General features: G+C 44.8%; 1 pseudogene; it reads left to right on the plus strand.

The window, feature by feature from the left end:
• The window catches only part of LOC138637930 (uncharacterized), a 108,485-nt pseudogene that overhangs the window by 64,618 nt on the left and 19,110 nt on the right, over positions 1-24,757 (plus strand).

Below are 24,757 nucleotides of genomic sequence, written 5' to 3' on the forward strand. Positions count from 1 at the left end.
GAATGAAGCTAAATATAGGTCAATGATCTATATTTAGCTTCATTTGCGGTGAGGCGCCCTCTGCTGGCTGTTCATAGATCGTGGGAACTTTCCTAGAAAGCCAGGGAGCTTTCTAGGTAAGTTCCCACGATCTATGAACAGCTGGTCAACTTTTAACCCTTATAACTTCATAACAAAAAAAATGTTGGTTCCAAAATTGTTCTGATGTAAAGTAGACATGTAGGAAATGTTATTTATTAAGTATTTTGTGTGACATATCTCTGTGATTTAAGGGCATGAAAATTCAGAGTTGGAAAATTGTGGAATTTAAAATGTTTTTGATAAATTTAAATTTTTGCATTTTTAACCCCTTTCTGACCTTAGACGTACTATCCCGTCGAGGTGACCTGGACCTATCTGACCCTCGACAAGATAGTACGTCATAGCGATCGGCCGCGCTCTCGGGGGGAGCACGGCCGATCGCGGCCGGGTGTCAGCTGACTATCGCAGCTGACATCGGGCACTATGTGCCAGGAGCGGTCACGGACTGCCCTCGGCACATTAACTCCCGGCACACTGCGATCAAACATGATCGCAGTGTGCTGGCGGTATAGGAAAGCATCGCGCAGGGAGGGGGCTCCCTGCGGGCTTCCCTGAGACCCCCGGAGCAACACGATGTGATCGCATTGCTGCAAGGGTATCTCTCCTCCCCTTCCCTGCAGCAGGCTTGGATCCAAGATGGCCGCGGCATCCGGGTCCTGCAGGGAGGTGGCATCACTGCGCCTGCTCAGAGCAGGCGTCGGGAAGCCTCCAGGAGTGCATGTCAGATCGCTGATCTGACACAGTGCACAGCAAAGTATCAGATCAGCGATCTTACACTATAACATGATGCCCCCCCCCCCCCCCCGGGACAATGTTATAGTGTAAAAAAAAAATATTCACATGTGTAAAAAAATTCCAAAAAAATTCCCCCCCCCAAAAAAAATATATATATATTCTTCCTATAAATACATTTCTTTATCTAAATTAAAAAACAATAAAAGTACACATATTTAGTATCGACGTGTCCGTAACGACCCCACCTATAAAACTATATCACTAGTTAACCCCTTTAGGGAGCACCGTAAAAAAAAAAAACAGGTAAAAAACAACGCTTTATTCTCATACCGCCAAACAAAAAGTGGAATAACACGCGATCATAGAGACTGATATAAATAACCATGGTAACACTGAAAACGTCATCTTGTCCCGCAAAAAACGAGCTGCCATACAGCATCATCAGCGAAAAAATAAAAAAGTTATAGTCCTCAGAATAAAGCAATGCAAAAATAATTATTTTTTCTATAAAATAGTTTTTATCGTATAAAAGCGCTAAAACATAAAAAAAGATATAAATGAGGTATCGCTGTAATCGTACTGACCTGAAGAATAAAACTGCTTTATCCATTTTACCAAAAACGGAAATTCATGAATAGATGGTTTTTGGTCATTCTGCCTCACAAAAATCGGAATAAAAAGCGATCAAAAAATGTCACATGCCCGAAAATGTTACCAATAAAAACGTCAACTCGTCCCGCAAAAAACAAGACCTTACTTGACTCTGTGGACCCAATTATGGAAAAATTATAGCTCTCAGAATGTGGTAATGCAAAAAATATTTTTTGCAATAAAAAGCGTCTTTCAGTGTGTGACGGCTGTCAATCATAAAAATCCGCTAAAAAACCCGCTTTAAAAGTAAATCAAACACCCCTTCATCACCCCCTTAGTTAGGGAAAAATTGATTAATTTCCATTTTCCCATAAGGGTTAGGGCTAGGGTTAGGGCTAGGGCTAGGGTTAGGGCTAGGGTTAGGGTTAGGGCTAGGGTTAGGGCTAGGGTTAGGGCTAGGGTTAGGGTTAGGGTTGGGGCTAGGGTTAAGGCTACAGTTAGGGTTGGGCCTAAAGTTAAGGTTAGGGTTGTGGCTACATTTACGGTTGGGAATGGGGTTGGGATTAGGGTTAGGGGTGTGTCAGGGTTAGGGGTGTGGTTAGGGTTACCGTTGGGATTAGGGTTAAGGGTGTGTTTGGATTAGGGTTTCAGTTATAATTGGGGGGTTTCCACTGTTTAGGCACATCAGGGGCTCTCCAAACGTGACATGGCTTCCGATCTCAATTCCAGCCAATTCTGCGTTGAAAAAGTAAAACAGTGCTCCTTCCCTTCCGAGCTCTCCCGTGTGCCCAAACAGGGGTTTACCCCAACATATGGGGTATCGGCGTACTCAGGAAAAATTGGACAACAACTTTTGGGGTCCAATTTCTCCTGTTACCCTTGGAAAAATACAAAACTGGGGGCTAAAATATAATTTTTGTGGGAATTTTTTTATTTTTTATTTTCACGGCTCTGCGTTATAAACTGTAGTGAAACTCTTGGGGGTTCAAAGTTCTCACAGCACATCTAGATAAGTTCCTTGGGGGGTCTAGTTTCCAATATGGGGTCACTTGTGGCGGGTTTCTACTGTTTAGGTACATTAGGGGCTCTGCTAACACAATGTGACGCCTGCAGACCAATCCATCTAAGTCTGCATTCCAAATGATGCTCCTTCCCTTCCAAGCTCTGCCATGTGCTCAAATGGTGGTTCCCCACCACATATCGGGCGTACTCAGGACAAATTAGACAACTTTTAGGGTCCAATTTCAACTGTTACCCTTGGAAAAATACAAAACTGGGGGCTAAAAAATAATTTTTGTGGAAAAAAAAAATATTTTTTATTTGCACGGCTCTGCGTTATAATCTGTAGTGAAACACTTGGGGGTTCAAAGCTCTCACAACACATCTAGATGAGTTCCTTAGGGGGTCTACTTTCCAAAATGGTGTCACTAGTGGGGGGTTTCTACTGTTTAGATACATTAGGGGCTCTGCAAATGCAATGTGACGCCTGCAGACCATTCCATCTAAGTCTGCATTAAATAATGGCTCTCCTTCCCTTTCGAACCCTCCCATGCGCCCAAATGGTGGTTCCCCCCCACATATGGGATATCAGCGTACTCATGACAAATTGGACAACAGCTTTTGGGGTCCAATTTCTCCTGTTACTATTGGGAAAATACAAAACTGGGGGCTAAAAAATAATTTTTGTGGGAAAATTTTTATTTTTTTATTTTTACGGCTCTGCATTATAAACTTCTGTGAAGCCCTAGGTGGGTCAAAGTGCTCACCACACATCTAGATAAGTTCCTTAGGGGGTCTACTTTCCAAAATGGTGTCACTTGTGGGGGGTTTCAATGTTTAGGCACATCAGTGGCTCTCCAAACGCAACATGGCGTCCCATCTCAATTCCTGTCAATTTTGCATTGAAAAGTCAAACGGCGCTCCTTACCTTCCGAGCTCTCCCATGCGCCCAAACAGTGGTTTACCCCCCACATATGGGGTATCAGCATAATCAGGACAAATTGTACAACAACTTTTGAGGTCCAATTTCTTCTTTTACCCTTGGGAAAATAAAAAATTGGGGGCGAAACGATAATTTTTGTGAAAAAATATGATGTTTTATTTTTACGGTTCTGCATTATAAACTTCTGTGAAGCACTTGGTGGGTCAAAGTGCTCACCACACATTTAGATAAGTTCCTTAGGGGGTCTATTTTCCAAAATGGTGTCACTTGTGGGGGGTTTCAATGTTTAGGCACATCAGGGGCTCTCCAAACACAACATGGTGTCCCATCTCAATTCCAGTAAATTTTGCATTGAAAAGTCAAAGGGCGCTCCTTCCTTTCAGAGCTCTGCCGTGCGCCCAAACAGTGGTTTACCCCCACGTGTGGGGTATCGGCTTACTCAGAACAAATGGCACAACAACTTTTGGGGTCCAATTTCTTCTCTTACCCTTGGGAAAATAAATCAAATTGGAGCTGAAGTAATTTTTTTGTGAAAAAAAGTTAAGTGTTTTTAATTTTTTTAAAATATTCCAAAAATTCCTGTAAAACACCTGAAGGGTTAATAAACTTCATGAATGTGGTTTTGAGCACCTTGAGGGGTGCAGTTTTTAGAATTGTGTCACACTTGGTTATTTTCTATCATATAGACCCCTCAAAATGACTTCAAATGAGATGTGGTCCCTAAAAAATATTGGTGTTGTAAAAATGAGAAATTGCTGGTCAACTTTTAACCCTTATAACTCCCTAACAAAAAAAATTTTTGGTTCCAAAATTGTGCTGATGTAGGGTAGACATGTGGGAAATGTTACTTATTAATTATTTTATATGACATATCTCTGTGATTTTAAGGGCATAAAAATTCAAAGTTGGAAAATTGCAAAATTTTCAAAATTTTTCCTAAATTTCCGTTTTTTTTTTCACAAATAAACGCAAGTTATATCGAAGAAATTTTACCACGATCATGAAGTACAATACGTCATGAGAAAACCATGTCAGAATCGCCAAGATCCGTTTAAGCGTTCCAGAGTTATAACCTCATAAAGGGACAGTGGTCAGAATTGTAAAAATTGGCCCGGTCATTAACGTGCAAACCACCCTTGGGGGTAACGGGGTTAACTGTTGCATGCTGTTATCCATAGCAAATGAATTGTAATTATTGGCGTCAAACCTTCCTTTACTGTTACCTTTACCCTAACCTTACTATTTCTTTGCTTATTCTGTCTACCTTATCAACAATTGAATCCCACCTCTTTCCTGCTTATTATTAAAATCAATAAAAATTAATGCAAAAATAAAAGGCAGCACCTATCCAGCAGTCCACGAATGCTGATTTATCATGACCCTGGCTTCTTTTACAGCTTCTGAATGCCTATACAAAGATATGCAATCCCCTAAATGTGTCCATGCTGGGCTTCAGGTAAAAAAAATTAAGAAAATAAAAAATGCCTCACAAAAAGTTAATTGATGTTGTTTAAAGATGTATTCTTCTACTGTTCTAAGTCCAGGAAGCGTAGTTGCAAACTATTGGATGGTGGTTTCAGGTGCACTGTCCGCATCTCAGTTGTCATCAAGCAACACTATGGTTATGCGAGCAATTCCAGGTGCCATTTCATCACAGCTCTTAACAGAAGGTAATAACCACAGATCATAGGAACTAATAGAGCTTCAATTTCTCCTATGAACAAATTCACTAACCACTTTTCAAAAATAATATTACTTCACATCACTCATGTATTAATACCTAGTATGTACATAAATAGAACTACAATACTGTCTCTATATGCAAGAATATAACTACTATAATACTGCTTCTATGTACAAGAATATAGCTACTATACTGCCCCTTTGTACAGGCATATAACTACTATAATACTGCTCCTATGTACAAGAATATAACTACTATAATACTGCCCCTATATACAAGAATATAACTACTATAATACTGCCCCCTATGTACAAGAATATAACTACTATAATACTGCCCCTATGTACAAGAGTATAACTACTATAATACTCCTCCCTATGTACAAGAATATAACTACTATAATACTGCTCCTATGTACAAGAATATAACTACTATAATACTGCTCCTATGTACAAGAATATAACTACTATAATACTGCCCCTATATACGAGAATATAACTACTATAATACTGCCCCTATGTACAAGAATATAACTACTATAATACTGCCCCCTATGTACAAGAATATAACTACTATAATACTGCCCCTATGTACAAGAATATAACTACTATAATACTGCCCCTATATACAAGAATATAACTACTATAATACTGCCCCCTATGTACAAGAATATAACTACTATAATACTGCCCCTATGTACAAGAGTATAACTACTATAATACTGCTCCCTATGTACAAGAATATAACTACTATAATACTGCTCCTATGTACAAGAATATAACTACTATAATACTGCTCCTATGTACAAGAATATAACTACTATAATACTGCCCCTATATACGAGAATATAACTACTATAATACTGCTCCTATGTACAAGAGTATAACTACTATAATACTGCTCCCTATGTACAAGAATATAACTACTATAATACTGCCCCTATATACGAGAATATAACTACTATAATACTGCTCCTATGTACAAGAGTATAACTACTATAATACTGCCCCTATATACGAGAATATAACTACTATAATACTGCCCCCTATGTACAAGAATATAACTACTATAATGCTGCCCCCTATGTACAAGAATATAACTACTATAATACTGCTCCTATGTACAAGAGTATAACTACTATAATACTGCCCCTATATACGAGAATATAACTACTATAATACTGCCCCCTATGTACAAGAATATAACTACTATAATACTGCCCCCTATGTACAAGAATATAACTACTTTAAAACTGCCCCCTATGTACAAGAATATAACTACTATAATGCTGCCCCCTATGTACAAGAATATAACTACTATAATACTGCTCCCATATACAAGAATATAACTACTATAATACTGCATCTATGTACAAGAATATAACTACTATAATACTGCTCCCTATGTACAAGAATATACCTACTATAATTCTGCCCCCTATGTACAAGAATATAACTACTATAATACTGCTCCATATGTACGAGAATATAACTGCTATAATACTGCTCCCTATGTACAAGAATATAACTACTATAATACTGATCACTATGTACAAGAATATAACTACTATAATACTGCCCCTATATACAAGAATTTAACTACTATAATACTGCCACTATGTACAAGAATATAACTATTATAATACTGCCCCTATATACAAGAATATAACTACTATAATACTGCTCCCATGTATAAGAATATAACTATTATAATACTGCCCTATGTACAAGAATATAACTATTATAATACTGCTCCTTATGTACAAGAATATAACTACTATAGTACTGCTCCCATGTACAAGAATATAACTACTATAATACTGCCCCTAGGTACACGAATATAACTGCTATAATACTGCCTCCATGTGCAGGAATATAAAGTACCTATGATAAGATCTATCACATCCTTGACTAAATGTAAGCTCTGATTTCTTGTGCAGGAGTTTCATATATGGAGACTGGTAACCTGGAAGTAAAATACTGGGACCCCATCCAGCTTATCTGTCAAATTAATGAATCAATCAGTGCCGTGAACTGGTCTCTGACCACTAGTAATATCAGCAATGTAATTTATAGTGGTGGAAAGAACGTGAACATCACAATGCAGGTCCAGATAGATAAGACCGTCTCTGTTCTCATCATTAATAAGGTGGATCAATCGTGGGAAGGTCAGTGGCTTCACTGCATTTTTTTTTACTCCCTACCCAAATTTCAATTATACTGTATAAAAAGCATCTGGTTGACCATAAACGTGAACATCAAAGGCTAGTTCAGCAAGCTTATTAGGACTACCAAATTGACATGGGTTAAAATAAGACATAGGTCCATCGCGATCAACCTTTCATCACAAGTTTTTTTTATTTCTATTGCTTATTATCTATAACCCACAATGCCATTTGTCGTGAGAAAAGCATCTTATATAAATACTGACATAGTATCTACCATTACTACCTCTTGTGGTCGGTATTCCACAGTCTGACTGCTCTAACTGTAAAGAACCCTTTCCTATTTAGAAGCCAGATTAGCTTTTCCTCCACATGTAATGAATGTCCCCTGGTGTTGTGTAAGATCCTTAGAAGGAATATATCATGTGCCGTCCTTTGTATCGACCATTCACGTATTTATACATAAAAATGTGATTCCCTCTGTGTATCCCTTTTCGCTAAGCTAAGTAAGTCCAACTTTTCCAACCTCTCATTATAGAAGAGGCATTCCATCCCTAATCTGCAACCTTTTCAACTGACTCTAACTTCCCAATATCTTTTTTAAATGTGTCCAAAACTGTATTCTATATTCACAAAGGACCTCACAAAGGATTTATGTATTTATTTGAGGAGTAATAATACATTTAAATTACAGGGCGTTCTCTATATTTTCTAATACACCCTTAAATCTTGTTTGCTTTAGCAGCTTCCGACTGACATTGAGTACTGCTGTTCAGCTGACTTGTAACCAGAATACCCAAGTCCTTCCCCTTAGATTTTCTAGGTGTCATTTAACAAGTGTATTTCACTAAATATGTGGTGGTGCCTAAATACAGTCCCACAACTTAAATTGCGGAATCACCTTTTCATGCACCCAAAATGTCCAAGAAGAAAAATGTTGGCTGTCTTGTGCCACTTATTGAAATTAGCTACCATAAACTTATTGGACTAATCATTAAAGACATCTATTCCCAGGCTGGATTTTTAAAGTAAACTCAGAAGCATTTCAGAAAACAACATCCACGGCTTCAAAAGGTCTAATTCGTGTTTCTTTATCGCTTCATTGTGGGACACAGGTAATCATGGGTGTACGTGTGGCACCCCATGAGTTCGGGTCCTACAGTAGTGCTGCCTTCCTCTCGGGGAGGGTAGTGCTATGCCTGGAGACAAGTGAGATTCCCTTTTTGCAGGTTATCACTGCAGTGCCCCAGAGATCTGGTCGTTGCAGTATGACACTCTGCCACTAAGGGGAGTGATGGTACGTCTGATGGCACTGAAAGAATTCTACTGACCAGGTATCACCAGCACACATTACACTTCACACTCCGGCCAATAGGGGGAGCAAAAGGCTTTATTTATTGGGCCACTCCTCACACTGGTAAAACTAGGGGTTGGATAGGAAGTTAGTCAGAAGCTGACTAAGTTGGATTCAGGCAACATCACGTGGCAGGGGTGTTGCAGGGAGAAGACACAGGGGGGTCCCTGTCAGGCGTGGGAACCTGGCAGGTGCCTAGCGAACAGAGCAGAACGTTACGGAACCGCGCCTGCACACCCCGCGGCGGTATCCTAAGAAAGTGACACGAAAGGAAGGATATTGTGGAACAGTGAGAAACGAGATCAAGCACAAAGGAGAACCAGTAGGAGTCGTGCCGTGAGACCGAGGCAACATCCTACTGAGGTGCGTAGCCGGTGGCCGGAACACCGCGGAAGTAACTGACTCTAGGCCTTACTTCAAACTCTGCAGGACAGTTAATTATAGGTTGGCTGTCTACCTTAAATTTCCTACGAAGACAAAGGGGGCAGCGCGTGGAGAGGGGCGTCTCTAGGGTCCCGGAAGAGCTCCGAGCCTTCCCGTCATACGGGTACGTCCTAGCCATAACATACTGGGGGACGAGAAACTAGTAACATCTGGAACAAGCGAGAGAGAATTAGAAATAACGAACGAACGAGAACAGAAGTTGTGAGGACTATTCCGAATGCTCAGCAGGGTAGCACTACAACGCACAGGCGCTAGTGGTAGGCACTGATTTCCACCTGCAAAGGGAACTTTGGAAGTGCCCATCGGACCGGCCGGTCTCAGATAGCCCTGTTAAGCGTGCTCTGGATTGAGGATCCTGAAGCCTTCAGTAAAAGGTAAAGAGACTGCAACCTTGTGTCCTTGTTATTGCCTGCACCTCACACCATCACCATTCACCTTACTGGGAAGCCCTGGGGACATACTTCACCTGTGGGAAGGTATACCATCCAGCTGCCATTCCATCACCCCAGCGGACCCCATAGCAGCGTCGGTCACCCTGACCGAACACCACAGGTGGCATCACGAATCCCTGACAGACTGTACCACCTTTATTGGACGCCCCTTAGCAGGGTCGCGGACCGGGTCTAGCCACCGTAACAGCCTCAGAACCAAACCAGAGAGGCCCGATACCGAGAACTCGTGGCCCTGTGTCTGGGGGCGCTCCAACTTGGCGTCACGAACAGGATCGTACTTAAGCCCGAGAAGCAGGTCATGTGTGCCTTGGAACTGTGTTAGAATTGTGCTTGAACTGTGATTTATTGCAAGGACTGTGTATTGCTATTTGCCGCAAGATTCCCGCCATTACAGCGCCACGAGCAGCGCAGGAGAAGAAGAAAGGCGTGAAAGTGGGCGTGGACAAGCTGAAGAGCGGGAAAGATAATGGCCGCCCAGTCTAAATATTTCTGTACCTTGAGGACGTGTCCGTCAGCAGCTGAGATCCGCCTCCTGATCCTCAATGGAGAGCGGAGAAACAAGAAACAAAATCGCCCACGAAGGAGAGAGCGGGAAAGAGACCAGGGAGTGACCCACCTGGAGGACGCCATGGCCGGCCGCTCAGACCCAGACTGCGGGGTTGAAGCAGAGGGCTCCCCCAGCTACCCGGACGAGCACAGCAGCCAGAGCCTCACATCTGGGACCGGTCTCCTGCAGGGTGAGATGGAGAATCTTATGGAGCAGCTTCTCCAGTGGCGGCTAGAGACCAAGGCCTCGTGCCAGGAGGCACCGGCGGAGGGACCCCCGACCCCAGATCTTTTACCATCATCGGAGTCGGCTGCAACGGAGGAAGACGCATCAGCCGGTGAGTCTGCTGACCCCATCCCGCATGCGGAGGACCTGCTGATAGGCCTCGTTGCGGCACCCCCTTCCCCCGGGCCTCATGCTCGCAGGCCGCTTCCACACTGGGACCGTGCCACCGGTATGGAGCATTTCCACAAGGCCCCGATCTCGCCGATCACCATGCCAGGCGAGGTCTACGCCGAGTGCACCATATGCCGCTGGGTGAACCCGGGATTGAACATCATGAGGTTCCCCGGGGTGAAGACGCGGGAAGGGGAGATGGTGGAGGCCCTTAGCTGGGAAGAATACCAGGCCCAGCTGGATCGGCAGTGGGAAGAGGAGGAGAGGAAGCACCAGGCCCAGCGAGAAGCCCACTACCAACGGGACCTCGCGATAAAGGACCGGGCCCGCAAGGACCGCACCACCCACCAGGCCCCGCGCAGGCAGCGCACCGTTGTGGATTTTAAGCTCCGTGGGGGATGGGGCTTCATCAAGGAGCCGGACCTGTACTCCGAGATCTTTGTCAATCGGAGAGATGTGGAGTCCCATCTCAGAAAGGGCCACCCGGACCGGGATCTCTACCCGGGGGACGAGGTCACCTACACCCGGGACTTTGGGGAGAGGGGGTGGTTCGCCCTGAATGTACGCAAGCGGCCAGTCCCCATGACATCGCCAGACAAAGCGGCGGAGAAGCCGTTCCCCGTAGCGAGGGTGCCCCCTTGTGACAGGACCACGACCATCAATAAGACTACTGTAGTGACCCCCACGTGCACCATCGTGAAAACCACTACCTGTACCGTGGACACTACCACTACGGTGGTGGCAGAAAGCCCATCCTCGGGAGTGGTTGGTACCTCGGTTGCAAGGAGGTTCAGAGCCATTGCCACACAGACTCCGGACTGGAGCCCGGGATCTCCTGTGACCACACCGAGTGCCCACGAGTACCCGGCTGGGTGGCCCCGCCCACTGCTGCTGATGGAGTTGTTACAACCACCAACGTCGCAGCAATAAACCTCGAAGAACCGAGTATGTACATAGTTATTTAACTGTTTCCAGCTGTTGCTGCTTTAAACACGTCCAGGGTTATTTCTTAAAGGGATCCCTTTGTTGACCCGGGATCCCTATTGTTTTCATTTCTTTTTCTATTTTTGCTTTCATTGGACTTGCAGACAGAGAGAATCTGCACTACCTCCAAGAGACTCGGCTCCCTCTTAAAGGGAATGTTTACATGTTGCCTTAGGAAAAGTTGAAATGTTGATAATGTTGAAATTTAGAATAGTTTGATAATGTTGATAGAGATTGAGGACAGGAAAGATTGAAAGTGAACCCATAGGGGTTAGAGAGAGAGGTTGCTGAAAGAGAGACAATGACAGTAGGCCTGGCCCAGGAGCTGGGCGGTCCTGCATTGGTGAAGCTAGAAAGGAAAGAAAAGTTGAGTTATTTTATAGTATTTTATAGTAGGCCTTTAGTGGGTTCAGCTTATACGCCCTTAAAGGAAAAGTTAACTTATTGTTCAGAATTTGCACTGAGTAGAATACCCGGTTGGGTGAAAAGAGTTATTTATAGTCATAATGTTATTTAAAAATATTTAATCCTGTTTTTGTTTGTATCGTTCAAGTGTCCTCACCTCCCATAAAGGGAAGCATTGTTCTATTTACTTGTTTTAAGCATTTCAAAAATTTTGTATGTCTTTTGCTGAAATGTATTGTTGTTCTTCTTCCCAGTCCAGGAGTACTGGATTTAACCGGGGGGGAGTGCAGCGCCCCAGAGATCTGGTCGTTGCAGTATGACACTCTGCCACTAAGGGGAGTGATGGTACGTTTAATAGCACTGAAGGAATTCTACTGACCAGGTATCACCAACACACATTAAACTTCACACTCCGGCCACTAGGGGGAGCAAAAGGCTTTATTTATTGGGCCACTCCTCACACTGGTAAAACTAGTGGTTGGATAGGAAGTTAGTCAGAAGCTGACTGGGTTGGATTCAGGCAACATCCCGTGGCAGGGGGTGTTGCAGGGAGAAGACACAGGGGGGTCCCTGTCAGGCGTGGGAACCTGGCAGGTGCCTAGCAAACAGAGCAGAACGTTACTGAACTGCGCCTGCACACCCCGCGGCGGTATCCTAAGAAAGTGACACGAAAAGAAGGATATTGTGGAACACTGAGAAACGAGATCAAGCACAAAGGAGAACCAGTAGGAGTTGTGCCGTGAGACCGAGGCAACATCCTAATGAGGTGCGTAGCCGGAAACCGGAACACCGCGAAAGTAACTGACTCTAGTGTTGTGAATTCTGCTTTTTGGTTCCCTCCAGTGGTTGTAGGTGGGAATGCAGTTGTCTCTGAGTCGCAGTCCTGGCCAGGTGTATCTGCTGACTGCAGTTCTGACTGGGATATTTAGGTGTGCAGAATTCATTAGTCCTTGCCAGTTGTCAATGTTTCTTGGGAAGTGTTGGATCTTTGTTCTGGCTTCTCCTGCTTAGCTGCCAATTCAGCAAAGATAAGTGTCTGTTTCTTTTTCTGTGGCACACAAGCTGTGTGCTTATATTCTGTGCTATTCATTTGTTTTTTTCTTGTCCAGATTAGACTGTGTCAGTGTTTTCTCAGTCTTGTTGGATTCTCTGGAGTTGCAGATATACGCTCCACATCTTTAGTTAGATGGTGGAGTTTTTGTATTTTCTGCTGTGGATATTTTTGGAAGGATTTTAATACTGGCCGCTTAGTATCCTGTCCTATACTTTCCTATTTTAGCTAGAAGTGGCCTCTTTTGCTAAATCCTGTTTCCTGCCTGCGTGTGTCTTTTCCTCTACTACTCACAGTCAATATTTGTGGGGGGCTGTCTATCCTTTGGGGTTCTGCTCTGAGGCAAGGTAGTATTCCTATTTTGATCTATAGGGGTATTTAGTCCTCCGGCTGTGTCGAGGTGTCTAGGATCTGTTAGGCACACCCCACGGCTACTTCTAGTTGCACTGTTAAGATTAGGATTTGCGGTCAGTATAGTTACCACCTACTCCAGTGAAAGTTTTCATGCTGCTCCAAGGTCACCTGATCATAACAGTACAACTGGCCAACAATGAGTTAAATGCATCTCAGAAGAAGGGAAGAAAGGTCTTGAGCCATTTTTTTTTCATCAGTCTGCTTTGTCTTCTCCTCCCTCTTTATCTCTGGGTGGCTGAAGAGCCTTGTGCTAGCATGAATGTTCAGGAATTAGCTTCTCGTGTAGACCAGCTTGCTGCTAGGGTACAGGGTATTTCTGATTATATTGTTCAGACTCCTGTTTTAGAACCGAATATTCCTACTCCTGATTTGTTTTTTGATGACAGGTCCAAATTTTTGAGTTTTAAAAACAACTGTGGACTGTTTTTTGCTTTGAGACCTCGATCCTCCGGTGATTCCATTCAGCAGGTTAAAGTCGTCATTTCCCTGCTGCGTGGCGACCCGCAGGATTGGGCATTTTCCCTGGAATCTGGGAATCCGGCTTTGCTTAATGTAGACTCCTTTTTTCAGGCTTTGGGATTATTATATGATGAACCTAATTCTGTGGATCAAGCTGAGAAGACCTTGTTAGCCCTGTCTCAGGGTCAAGAGGCGGCAGAATTGTATTGTCAGAAATTCAGAAAATGGTTTGTGTTGACTAAATGGAATAATGATGCTTTGGCGGCAATTTTCAGAAAGGGTATTTCTGAATCCGTTAAAGATGTTATGGTGGGGTTTCCCACGCCTTCCGGTCTGAGTGATTCTATGTCTCTGGCCATTCAAATTGACCGGCGCTTGCGGGAGCGCAGAACAGTGCGCGCTGTGGCGTTATCCTCAGAGCAGATTCCTGAGCCAATGCAGTGTGATAGGATTCTGTCTAGAACGGAACGACAGGGTTTCAGACGTCAGAATAGGTTGTGTTATTATTGTGGCGACGCTTCTCATGTCATTTCTGTCTGCCCTAAGCGGACAAAGAGGATCGCCAGTTCATTTACCATCAGTACTGTACAACCTAAATTTCTGTTATCTGTCTCCTTGATCTGCTCATTGTCATCACTTTCTGTCATGGCGTTTGTGGATTCAGGCACCGCCTTGAACTTAATGGACTTTGAATTTGCCAGGCGTTGTGATTTTCCCTTGCAGCCCTTGGCTAAAAATAAGCCCCAGTTTTGGACACAGGTGACCATGGGCATGGTGCCAGCCTATCAGGAAGATTGTCTATTTCTGGTGTTGCATAATTTGCATGATGCTATCGTGCTGGGTTTTCCGTGGTTGCAGGTGCAAAATCCTGTGTTGGATTGGAAGTCCATGTCTGTGACTAGTTGGGGTTGTCAGGGGGTTCATAATGATGTTCCTTTGATGTCAATCTCCTCTTCTTCCTCTTCTGAAATTCCAGAGTATTTGTCTGATTTTCAGGATGTATTCGATGAGCCCAAGTCCAGTTTCCTTCCACCGCACAGGGAGTGCGATTGTGCTATTGACTTGATTCCTGGCTGTAAGTTTCCTAAGGGTCGACTTTTCAACCTGTCTGTGCCTGAACATACCGCCATGCGGAGCTATATTAAGGAGTCTTTGGAGAAAGGGCATATTCGACCATCTTCTTCACCGTTGGGAGCGGGGTTCTTTTTTGTTGCTAAAAAAGATGGTTCCTTGAGACCCTGTATTGATTATCGCCTCTTGAATAAAATCACGGTCAAGTTTCAATACCCTTTACCTTTGCTTACCGATTTGTTTGCTAGGATTAAGGGAGCTAGTTGGTTTACGAAGATTGACCTTCGGGGGGCATATAATCTTGTTCGTATTAAGCAGGGTGATGAATGGAAAACTGCGTTTAACACGCCCGAAGGCCATTTTGAATACCTTGGGATGCCATTCGTGCTCTCTAATGCTCCATCTGTTTTTCAGTCCTTCATGCATGATATCTTCCGGACTTATCTTGATAAATTCTTGATTGTATATTTGGACGATATTTTGATTTTTTCCGATGATTGGGAGTCTCATGTGCAACAGGTCAGGATGGTATTTCAGATCCTTCGTGACAATGCTTTGTTTGGGAAAGGGTCTAAGTGTCTCTTTGGGGTGCAGAAGGTTTCTTTTTTGGGCTTTATTTTTTCTCCCTCGTCTATAGAGATGGATCCGGTTAAGGTTCAGGCCATTCATGATTGGATTCAGCCCATATCCGTGAAGAACCTTCAGAAATTTTTGGGTTTTGCAAATTTTTATCGCCGTTTCATTGCTAATTTTTCCAGCGTGGTTAAACCCTTGACCGATACAATGTGCAAGAAGCAAAAGAGAGCACTCACCATCCGGAGAAAACTTCAGTCTTTATTGTGGCAATAAAACATAGCAAGGTCTTACAGGAGAACGAAAGGTGTCAGGAGACGACGGCCGTTGCGCGCTGCCGCGCTTCTACGGGTCTTTTTCTTCTGCATTTCATCCTCAGACAAATGGCCAGACCGAGCGAACTAATCAGACTTTGGAGACTTATTTGAGATGCTTTGTGTCTGCTGATCAGGATGATTGGGTGGCTTTCTTGCCATTGGCCGAGTTTGCCCTTAATAATCGGGCTAGTTCGGCTACTTTGGTTTCGCCATTCTTTTGTAATTTTGGTTTTCATCCTCGTTTTTCTTCTGGGCAGGTTGAGCCTTCTGACTGTCCTGGTGTGGATTCTGTGGTTGACAGGTTGCAGCAGATTTGGGCTCATGTGGTGGACAATTTAGTGTTGTCTCAGGAGGAGGCTCAACGTTTTGCTAACCAGCGTTGGTGTGTTGGTTCCCGGCTTCGGGTTGGGGATCTGGTCTGGTTGTCTTCCCGTCATGTTCCTATGAAGGTTTCTTCTCCTAAGTTTAAGCCTCGGTTTATTGGTCCTTATAGGATTTCTGAGATTATTAATCCGGTGTCTTTTCGACTGGCGCTTCCGGCCTTTTTTGCTATCCATAATGTCTTCCATAGATCTTTATTGTGGAAATATGTGGAGCCCGTTGTTCCCTCTGTTGATTCTCCGGCCCCTGTGTTGGTTGATGGGGAGTTGGAATATGTTGTTGAGAAGATTTTGGATTCCCATTTTTCGAGGCGGAAGCTTCAGTACCTTGTCAAATGGAAGGGTTATGGCCAGGAGGATAATTCTTGGGTGTCCATGCTGCTGATTTGGTCCGTGCCTTTCATCTGGCTCATCCTGATTGTCCTGTGGGCTCTGATGAGGGTTCGGTGACCCCTCCTCAAGGGGGGGTACTGTTGTGAATTCTGCTTTTTTGTTCCCTCCAGTGGTTGTAGGTGGGAATGCAGGTGTCTCTGAGTCGCAGTCCTGGCCAGGTGTATCTGCTGATTGCAGTTCTGACTGGGATATTTAGGTGTGCAGGATTCATTAGTCCTTTCCAGTTGTCAATGTTTCTTGGGAAGTGTTGGAACTTTGTTCTGGCTTCTCCTGCTTAGCTGCCAATTCAGCAAAGATAAGTGTCTGTTTCTTTTTCTGTGGCACACAAGCTGTGTGCTTATATTCTGTGCTATTCATTTGTTTTTTCTTGTCCAGCTTAAACTGTGTCAGTGTTTTTTCAGTCTTGTTGGATTCTCTGGAGTTGCAGATATACGCTCCACATCTTTAGTTAGATGGTGGAGTTTTTGTATTTTCTGCTGTGGATATTTTTGGAAGGATTTTAATACTGGCCGCTTAGTATCCTGTCCTATACTTTCCTATTTTAGCTAGAAGTGGCCTCTTTTGCTAAATCCTGTTTCCTGCCTGCGTGTGTCTTTTCCTCTACTACTCACAGTCAATATTTGTGGGGGGCTGCCTATCCTTTGGGGTTCTGCTCTGAGGCAAGGTAGTATTCCTATTTCCATCTATAGGGGTATTTAGTCCTCCGGCTGTGTCGAGGTGTCTATTATCTGTTAGGCACACCCCACGGCTACTTCTAGTTGCGGTATTAAGATTAGGATTTGCGGTCAGTATAGTTACCACCTACTCCAGTGAAAGTTTTCATGCTGCTCCAAGGTCACCTGATCATAACACTCTAGGCCTTACTTCAAACTCCGCAGGACAGTTAATTATAGGTTGGCTGTCTACCTTAAATTTCCTACAAAGACATAGGGGGCAACGCGTGGAGAGGGGCGTCTCTAGGGTCCCGGAAGAGCTCCGAGCCTTCCCGTCATACGGGTGCGTCCTAGCCATAACATACTGGGGACAAGAAACTAGTAACATCTGGAACAAGCGAGAGAGAATTAGAAAGAACGAACGAACGAGAACAGCAGTTGTGAGGACTATTCCGAATGCTCAGCAGGGTAGCACTACAACACACAGGCGCTAGTGGTAGGCACTGATTTCCACCTGCAAAGGGAACTCTGGAAGTGCCCATCGGACCGGCCGGTCTCAGATAGCCCTGTTAAGTGTGCTCTGGATTGAGGATCCTGAAGTCTTCAGTAAAGAGGTAAAGAGACTGCAACCTTGTGTCCTCATTATTGCTTGCACCTCACACCATCACCATCCACCTTACTGGGAAGCCCTGGGGACATACTTCACCTGTGGGAAGGTATACCATCCAGCTGCCATTCCATCACCCCAGCGGACCCCATAGCAGCATCGGTCACCCTGACCGAACACCACAGGTGGCGTCAAGAATCCCTGACAGACTGTACCACCTTTATTGGACTCCCCTTAGCAGGGTCGCGGACCGGGTCTAGCCACCGTGACAGCCTCAGAACCGAACCAGAGAGGCCCGGTACCGAGAACTCGTGGCCCTGTGTCTGAGGGCGCTCCAATCACACACACAACACCTTCCAAATCCAGGCCAGGAGGGGGAGCTCAAAACCCTGTTTTAGGGCAGCTTCCCTGGATAAAGATCCTGGATTGGAGGCGGAGTCAGTTCAGTTGGTACAGAGAGTCTGTGAGCGAGGACAGACAGGAAGGGAGCAGAGAGGAGATACAGGACTCAAGGAGGCTGGGAGCAGGCCTCCGAGGAGTCAGTGCGCAAAGACCGGGTACCGGGAGCCCAAGGCTTTTGTGGAGTACTAAGACAGAACAGAACCGGATGGCATAGGATTACACGGACATTGCCCATTTGCATCTGTGAAACAGCAGCACCCTGGAGTCACTGTGCCGAGACCCCCCAGTAGGTATGGCTCAAGCTGCCTACCATACAGGTACCTGTCCCAGGACAGGGGAAATAATTAGGACCTTGTTTGGAGCACTTAGTGGCAGCAGGGACCTCAGATATAGCAAACGCAGAGTGGAAGGCCCCCAACCTGGCCTGCCAAGGGGATTCCACTTGTCTCTGGACTGCCTGGACTCCTAATGTACCTGTTGCCGGTGCCCTGAACTGTGGCCTACCATCTGCAGTAAACCAGGTAAAGACATACAACTTGTCTCCTCCATTTATTCACTGACACATACCATCTCAGCCATAAACCATAGGACCTCTGGGGCCCCACTTCACCTGTGGGAAGAGTAACATCTGTGCTGCCGCACGCAACATCCCCCAGGGAACCCCTTTAATGCAGCGTCAGTCCTACTACTGACCAAACTCCACAGGTGGCGTCACGATAAACTTTGAACATTTTCCCCTTTAACGTTGAGGCCCAGGGCCAGGGACTAGGTCGTAGCCACCGTGACATCCCCCTTGCGACTGGAACCAGTACGAACTACCCCACTACCCTGCGGGCGACTCATATGCTGCTCTCGCAAGGAGGCTGACACTAGGCAAAAAAAAACGAAAATAGCTCCTCCTCTGCAGTATACACCCACCGACTGGCACAAAGCTGGTCAGTTTTAGCTTAGTGTCAGTAGGAGACAGACCTGGTTCTGATCTCAGATCCATCTTTTCCTTTTCAAGTCACCTGTTGTGTTTTTATTAATCTTTTTCCTTTATCTTCCAGGTTATTTATTCTTCTACAGGATAACAGGGTATAATGCTCACCCTGTTTTCCGCACAATTGTGTGACCGTGAGAGCAGTGTGGTGTTACCCACATCGCCCACTCTCGGACCCACAAGGCAGGACCTGATCCCTTGTCACCTCACAGTGCTTCATGGCGATTCCCGGTGGCCGGACCTAGCCTTTTCCTCACCCCACCCCTCTCCTTGGGGTGGGCTGGGAGGAGATGGTGGTCACCGGTGGTGGCCTTCCACCTTCTTGTAAAGGGTTGTTACCATCTTCTGCACCGTCGGGACCCAAAACGGAAGGAGGATGCCATATCCCAGTGACCCTCATCTACCTGGGGGCATCTGACATCATCCTCAAGAGTGAAGAAGGATTCGGGACCCATTTTTGAAGTATGTCCCTGTCCACCACGTGGTCTCCTTCACGAGCTTTCTGTGTCCTCCCGTGGGCCCCCTTTACAATGCTCCACCATGGTATCTCTGTGTAGATCCTGTTGCGGCAGGCGCCAATGCGCTGCGATGTCCTCTGGCCCTCTTTATCTAATTTAGTCCCTGGCTCGGTCCTTTTTTTGGCACAGCCACCATCTTGCTTTTTTTTATGTCGCGCCCCCTTCCTGGCTTGCTGGCCAATCAACATATGCCTTCCAATGAGCGCACTGTTCTTAATCCAATTAGAGAGATCTCTCTCCCTTTTCTCCTTCTGCACTGGGTCACGCCCCTGCCATGTGCGTCACTGTTTGCGCAAGTTATTATCGCACGCTTTTCAAGTCTACCACAGGGCCTCTTCCTTTAGCCCAGTCCACTCCCTCAGCGGGACGACCAATCAGTAGCCTCGCACATACACTACCCAGCCCGTGCAACTGCCGACTTACCAGCACCAGCTCTCATCATACCTCCAGGTGTGATGGAAGCTCCAGGCCCTGGTTCTTTTCCCAGCTCCAGCTCTCATCAGACAGCCTGTACACAGTTCTGCTTCTCATCACAGTGACGGATCCAGAGGACGCATCTATAACTATACTGTTGCTGATTTTGGGTAGGTCCTGTCATAACTGTTCCTACCTCTCTCTTTCTTCTCAGGGGATTAACCATTTACAGCAGTACCTTCATTTAAAGGCAGCCCCTGCCTGCACTGCTTCTATTTTAAAGGGAACCTGTCACCCCGTTTTTTGAGATTGAGCTATACATACTGTTAAATAGGGCCTGCGCTGTGTGTTCCTATAGTGTATGTAGTGTACCCCGATTCCCCATGTATGCTGAGAAATAACTTACCAAAGTCGCCGTTTTCGCCTGTCAATCAGGCTGGTCAGGTCGGGAGGGCGTGGTGACATCGCTGGTTCTTCCTCAGCTTTACGTTGGTGGCGTAGTGGCGTAGTGGTGAACAAGCAGCGCGCGATCTGCGCTGTCATCCCTTTCGTCGGTGGGGGCGGCCATCTTCCTGGGGCCGCGCGTGCGCAGATCGAGTGCTCTGCTGCACGGGGCTTCAGGAAAATGGCCGCGGGATGCCGCGCGTGCGCATTAGAGATCGCGGCGGCCATTTTCCCAAAGCCGAGATGCAAACTCGGCTTTGGGAAAATGGCCGCCGCGATCTCTAATGCGCACGCGCGGCATCCCGCGGCCATTTTCCTGAAGCCCCGTGCAGCAGAGCACTCGATCTGCGCACGCGCGGCCCCAGGAAGATGGCCGCCCCCACCGACGAAAGGGATGACAGCGCAGATCGCGCGCTGTGTCTTCACCACTACGCCACTACGCCACCAACGTAAAGCTGAGGAAGAACCAGCGATGTCACCACGCCCTCCCGACCTGACCAGCCTGATTGACAGGCGAAAACGGCGACTTTGGTAAGTTATTTCTCAGCATACATGGGGAATCGGGGTACACTACATACACTATAGGAACACACAGCGCAGGCCCTATTTAACAGTATTTATAGCTCAATCTCAAAAAACGGGGTGACAGGTTCCCTTTAATACTCTTCGCCTGTGCCCTCTGTATAAATAGGTGCCTTCAGGCCAGTCTTCATTTTTTTCTGCCAGACTTGCAGCCTTTTCTCTATCATCTCTGCATCACGGGAGCCCCATGCTTTCCAGGATGAGAGCACACCCCCTCCCCCCTGAGTGGGCTGTTGCAACGTCACAATCGGGTTCTTTCTCCCCAGGCTATACAGATCAAGATATATCAAAAACGCCCGCGTCCTCGTATTTTTTTCCATAGATATTATTCATTTTATTTATTTAGTTTACTCATTTATATAGTTAAATAGTTACATAGTTATTAAGGTTGAAGGAAGACTATAAGTCCATCTAGTTCAACCCATAGCCTAACCTAACATGCCCTAACATGTTGATCCAGAGGAAGGCAAAAAAAACCCATGTGGCAAAGAGTAAGCTCCACATTGGGGAAAAAAATTCCTTCCCGACTCCACATACAGACTAGTTCCCTGGATCAACGACTTATCAAGGAATCTAGTGTATATACCCTGTAACATTATACTTTTCCAGAAAGGCATCCAGTCCCCTCTTAAATTTAAGTAATGAATCACTCATTACAACATCATACGGCAGAGCGTTCCATAGTCTCACTGCTCTTACAGTAAAGAACCTGCATCTGTTATTATGCTTAAACCTTTTTTCCTCCAAACGCAGAGGATGCCCCCTTGTCCCGGTTTCAGGTCTATGATTAAAAAGATCATCAGAAAGGTCTTTGTACTGTCCCCTCATATATTTATACATTAAAATAAGATCACCCCTTAATCTTCGTTTTTCCAAACTAAATAGCCCCAAGTGTAATAACCTATCTTGGTATTGCAGACCCCCCAGTCCTCTAATAACCTTGGTCGCTCTTCTCTGCACCCGCTCCAGTTCAGCTATGTCTTTCTTATACACCGGAGACCAGAACTGTGCACAGTATTCTAAGTGTGGTCGAACAAGTGACTTGTATAGAGGTAAAATTATGTTCTCCTCATGAGCATCTATGCCTCTTAATGCATCCCATTATTTTATTTGCCTTAGTAGCAGCTGCCTGACACTGGCCACTGAATATGAGTTTGTCATCCACCCATACACCCAGGTCTTTTTCATTGACGGTTTTGCCCAGATATTTAGAATTAAGCACATAATTATACATCTTATTACTTCTACCCAAGTGCATGACCTTACATTTATCCCCATTAAAGCTCATTTGCCATTTATCAGCCCAAGCTTCTAGTTTACATAAATCATCCTGTAATATAAAATTGTCCTCATATAGCGCCATTAATGTCACTGCGCTTTACACACATTATTGAAATTGTCCCCATTGTTGCTCACAATCTAGAATCCCTATCAGTATGTCTTTGGAATTATTATTTATTATTCTTATACATTTTTATAGCGCCATTTATTCCATGGAGCTTTACATGTGAAGGTGGGAGGAAACCAGAGAACCCGGAGTAAACCCACGCAAACACGAAGAGAGCATACGAACTCCTTGCAGATGTTGTCCTTGGTGGGATTTGACCCCAGCGCTGCAAGGCTGCAGTGCTAACCATTGAGCCACCATGTATTAGAAGGTCTTCACTCTCTTCTATAGTCCGGCCTTGATTGCAGTCTCGCCCTCAATACTCTTAAGGGTCGGGTCTCCACGCTTTCAGTTCCTTTCCAGTGTAATCTCGTCTCTGGTCCCCTGGTCAAGAACTTTCTTCAGGGCGTTGCTCACCTGGAGCCCCCATATCATCCCCCGGTAGAGGAGTGTGATCATAATGTCATACTAGACGTTCCTTAGCAACCATCTTTCAAACCCATTCAGAACATTATGTTCTCCCTCCTTTCTTGAAAGGCGGCCTTTTTTTTGATAATTCACATCCATCATGAGAGTCTCTGAGCAGGCAGCTCTTTCTTGCCGCTTCCTGTTTTCTCTTTTTTTGTTCAGACCTGTTCTTTCATCCCTGCCTAAGGTAGACATTAACGTCAAGATCATTTCACCTTCTCTCTGTCTTTTCCAAGTCTCTTCTCAAGCTGGATTTGGTCATAGCCCCTTGTTTCTATCCCTCAAGAACCGCTTCTTTGTGCCAGTCGGTGGGTATATATTGCGGAGGAGGAGCTATTTTGCTTTTTTTGCATAGTGTCAGCCTCCTAGGGACAGCAGCATATACCCTTCGTTACCTGTGTCCCCCAATAAGGGCTCCAAAAAAAAGAATTTACAGTGAGTACCAAAAATCTCTCTTTACCGTGGTTCAGACAGCATGAGTCTCCAAAAATTTCCCTGTAATGAACCTTGTAAAATGATTATGGATAATTGGTAAACCAAAGCCTTCTTCAATAGGAAAAGATACCCATCTGGAGACACTCATCCTTCATTTTTTCATGTAGCTAATCTTCAAGGAGTTACTTTTTTCAATGGAAGATCTTCCACCAGTCCATCATGCATGAGCACAATCTAATCTCTATGGTCAGAAGATTTGAACTTCTGAATTCTGTCCCTGCATAAATTGGTTTTGTGTTCTTTAAAATTGTAACATATGAGTCATAAGATTCTGGCTTGTTCCAGGGATTTATATTTGCCAGTTTTTCAACGGTACTCTGGTATATGAAGCAAAAGCATTGGTCAATGTAATCTTACTCCCAAGTGAAATCATTGGCAACCCAATCCAGAAGACTTTGACCTCACAAGACACTTCGAGGTTGGTGCTGGAATGTTGTGTAGCATTCGATGGTGAAGAGTACAACGTATCCTGGACTTATGATAATATAACACTGGATGTACAACCAGGTGAGTATACAACATTACCAGTCCATTAATTGTAGGTTAGTGAGTCTCAGCCGGCAAAAAATCCATTCTACAAGTAAAGTAGTGGATGTAGGAAGAACATGTCTCTGTCGGTGATGCACAAGGTTTTGTTCTTCATCTTCCATCTGGTTATCTGAAGTGATCTCCTTTTCCAATAATGAAATAGAGCATTTTCTCCCTCATCCAAACAGTAGCTCTTTCAGAGACCATTTGTCATTCCCCAAAATTTTTTTAGAGGAACAGGCAATACTGAGTTTCTGCTGGATTTTGTTATGGCGTATACACCAAATAATTGTCAATAGCTTGATGTAGGCATTTATTTGACTTGCTTATATAGCATCAATAATATCCACAGCGCTATATAAAATGATCATCAATGCCCCATTGGGGCTCTCAGTCTAAATTCCCTATCAGTATGTTTTTGAATTGTGGGAGGAAACCAGAGAACCCAGAGGAAACCAATGCAAACTCTTTGAAGATGTTGACCCTGTTAGCATTTGAACCCAGGACCCACAGACTGCAATGTGACAGTACTAATCACTAAGCCATATTACTACCCATGTATCAATGGAATATCCTAGAAATCCACTCCTGATCACAGCATATCAAAGTCAAGCATTCATGTGCAAGGCGTAGGCGAGAATATTAGTTGGTGGCCAATGGCTTCTACATACAGCTTTTTAAGGAGACCCTAAAGGCATAAGTCATGGAGATTTGGTGATGTCACTGTCATCTACAAAGATGACAAGAACCTCAAAAATTGAGATATTGTATGATGTAAAGGCATTGAATCTATGGATGTTTTGAAATCCCACTAATCAGTCATCAATTCCTGGGCATCAG

This window comes from Ranitomeya imitator, chromosome 5, assembly GCF_032444005.1.
Source record: "Ranitomeya imitator isolate aRanImi1 chromosome 5, aRanImi1.pri, whole genome shotgun sequence".
NCBI classification, from domain to species: domain Eukaryota; kingdom Metazoa; phylum Chordata; class Amphibia; order Anura; family Dendrobatidae; genus Ranitomeya; species Ranitomeya imitator.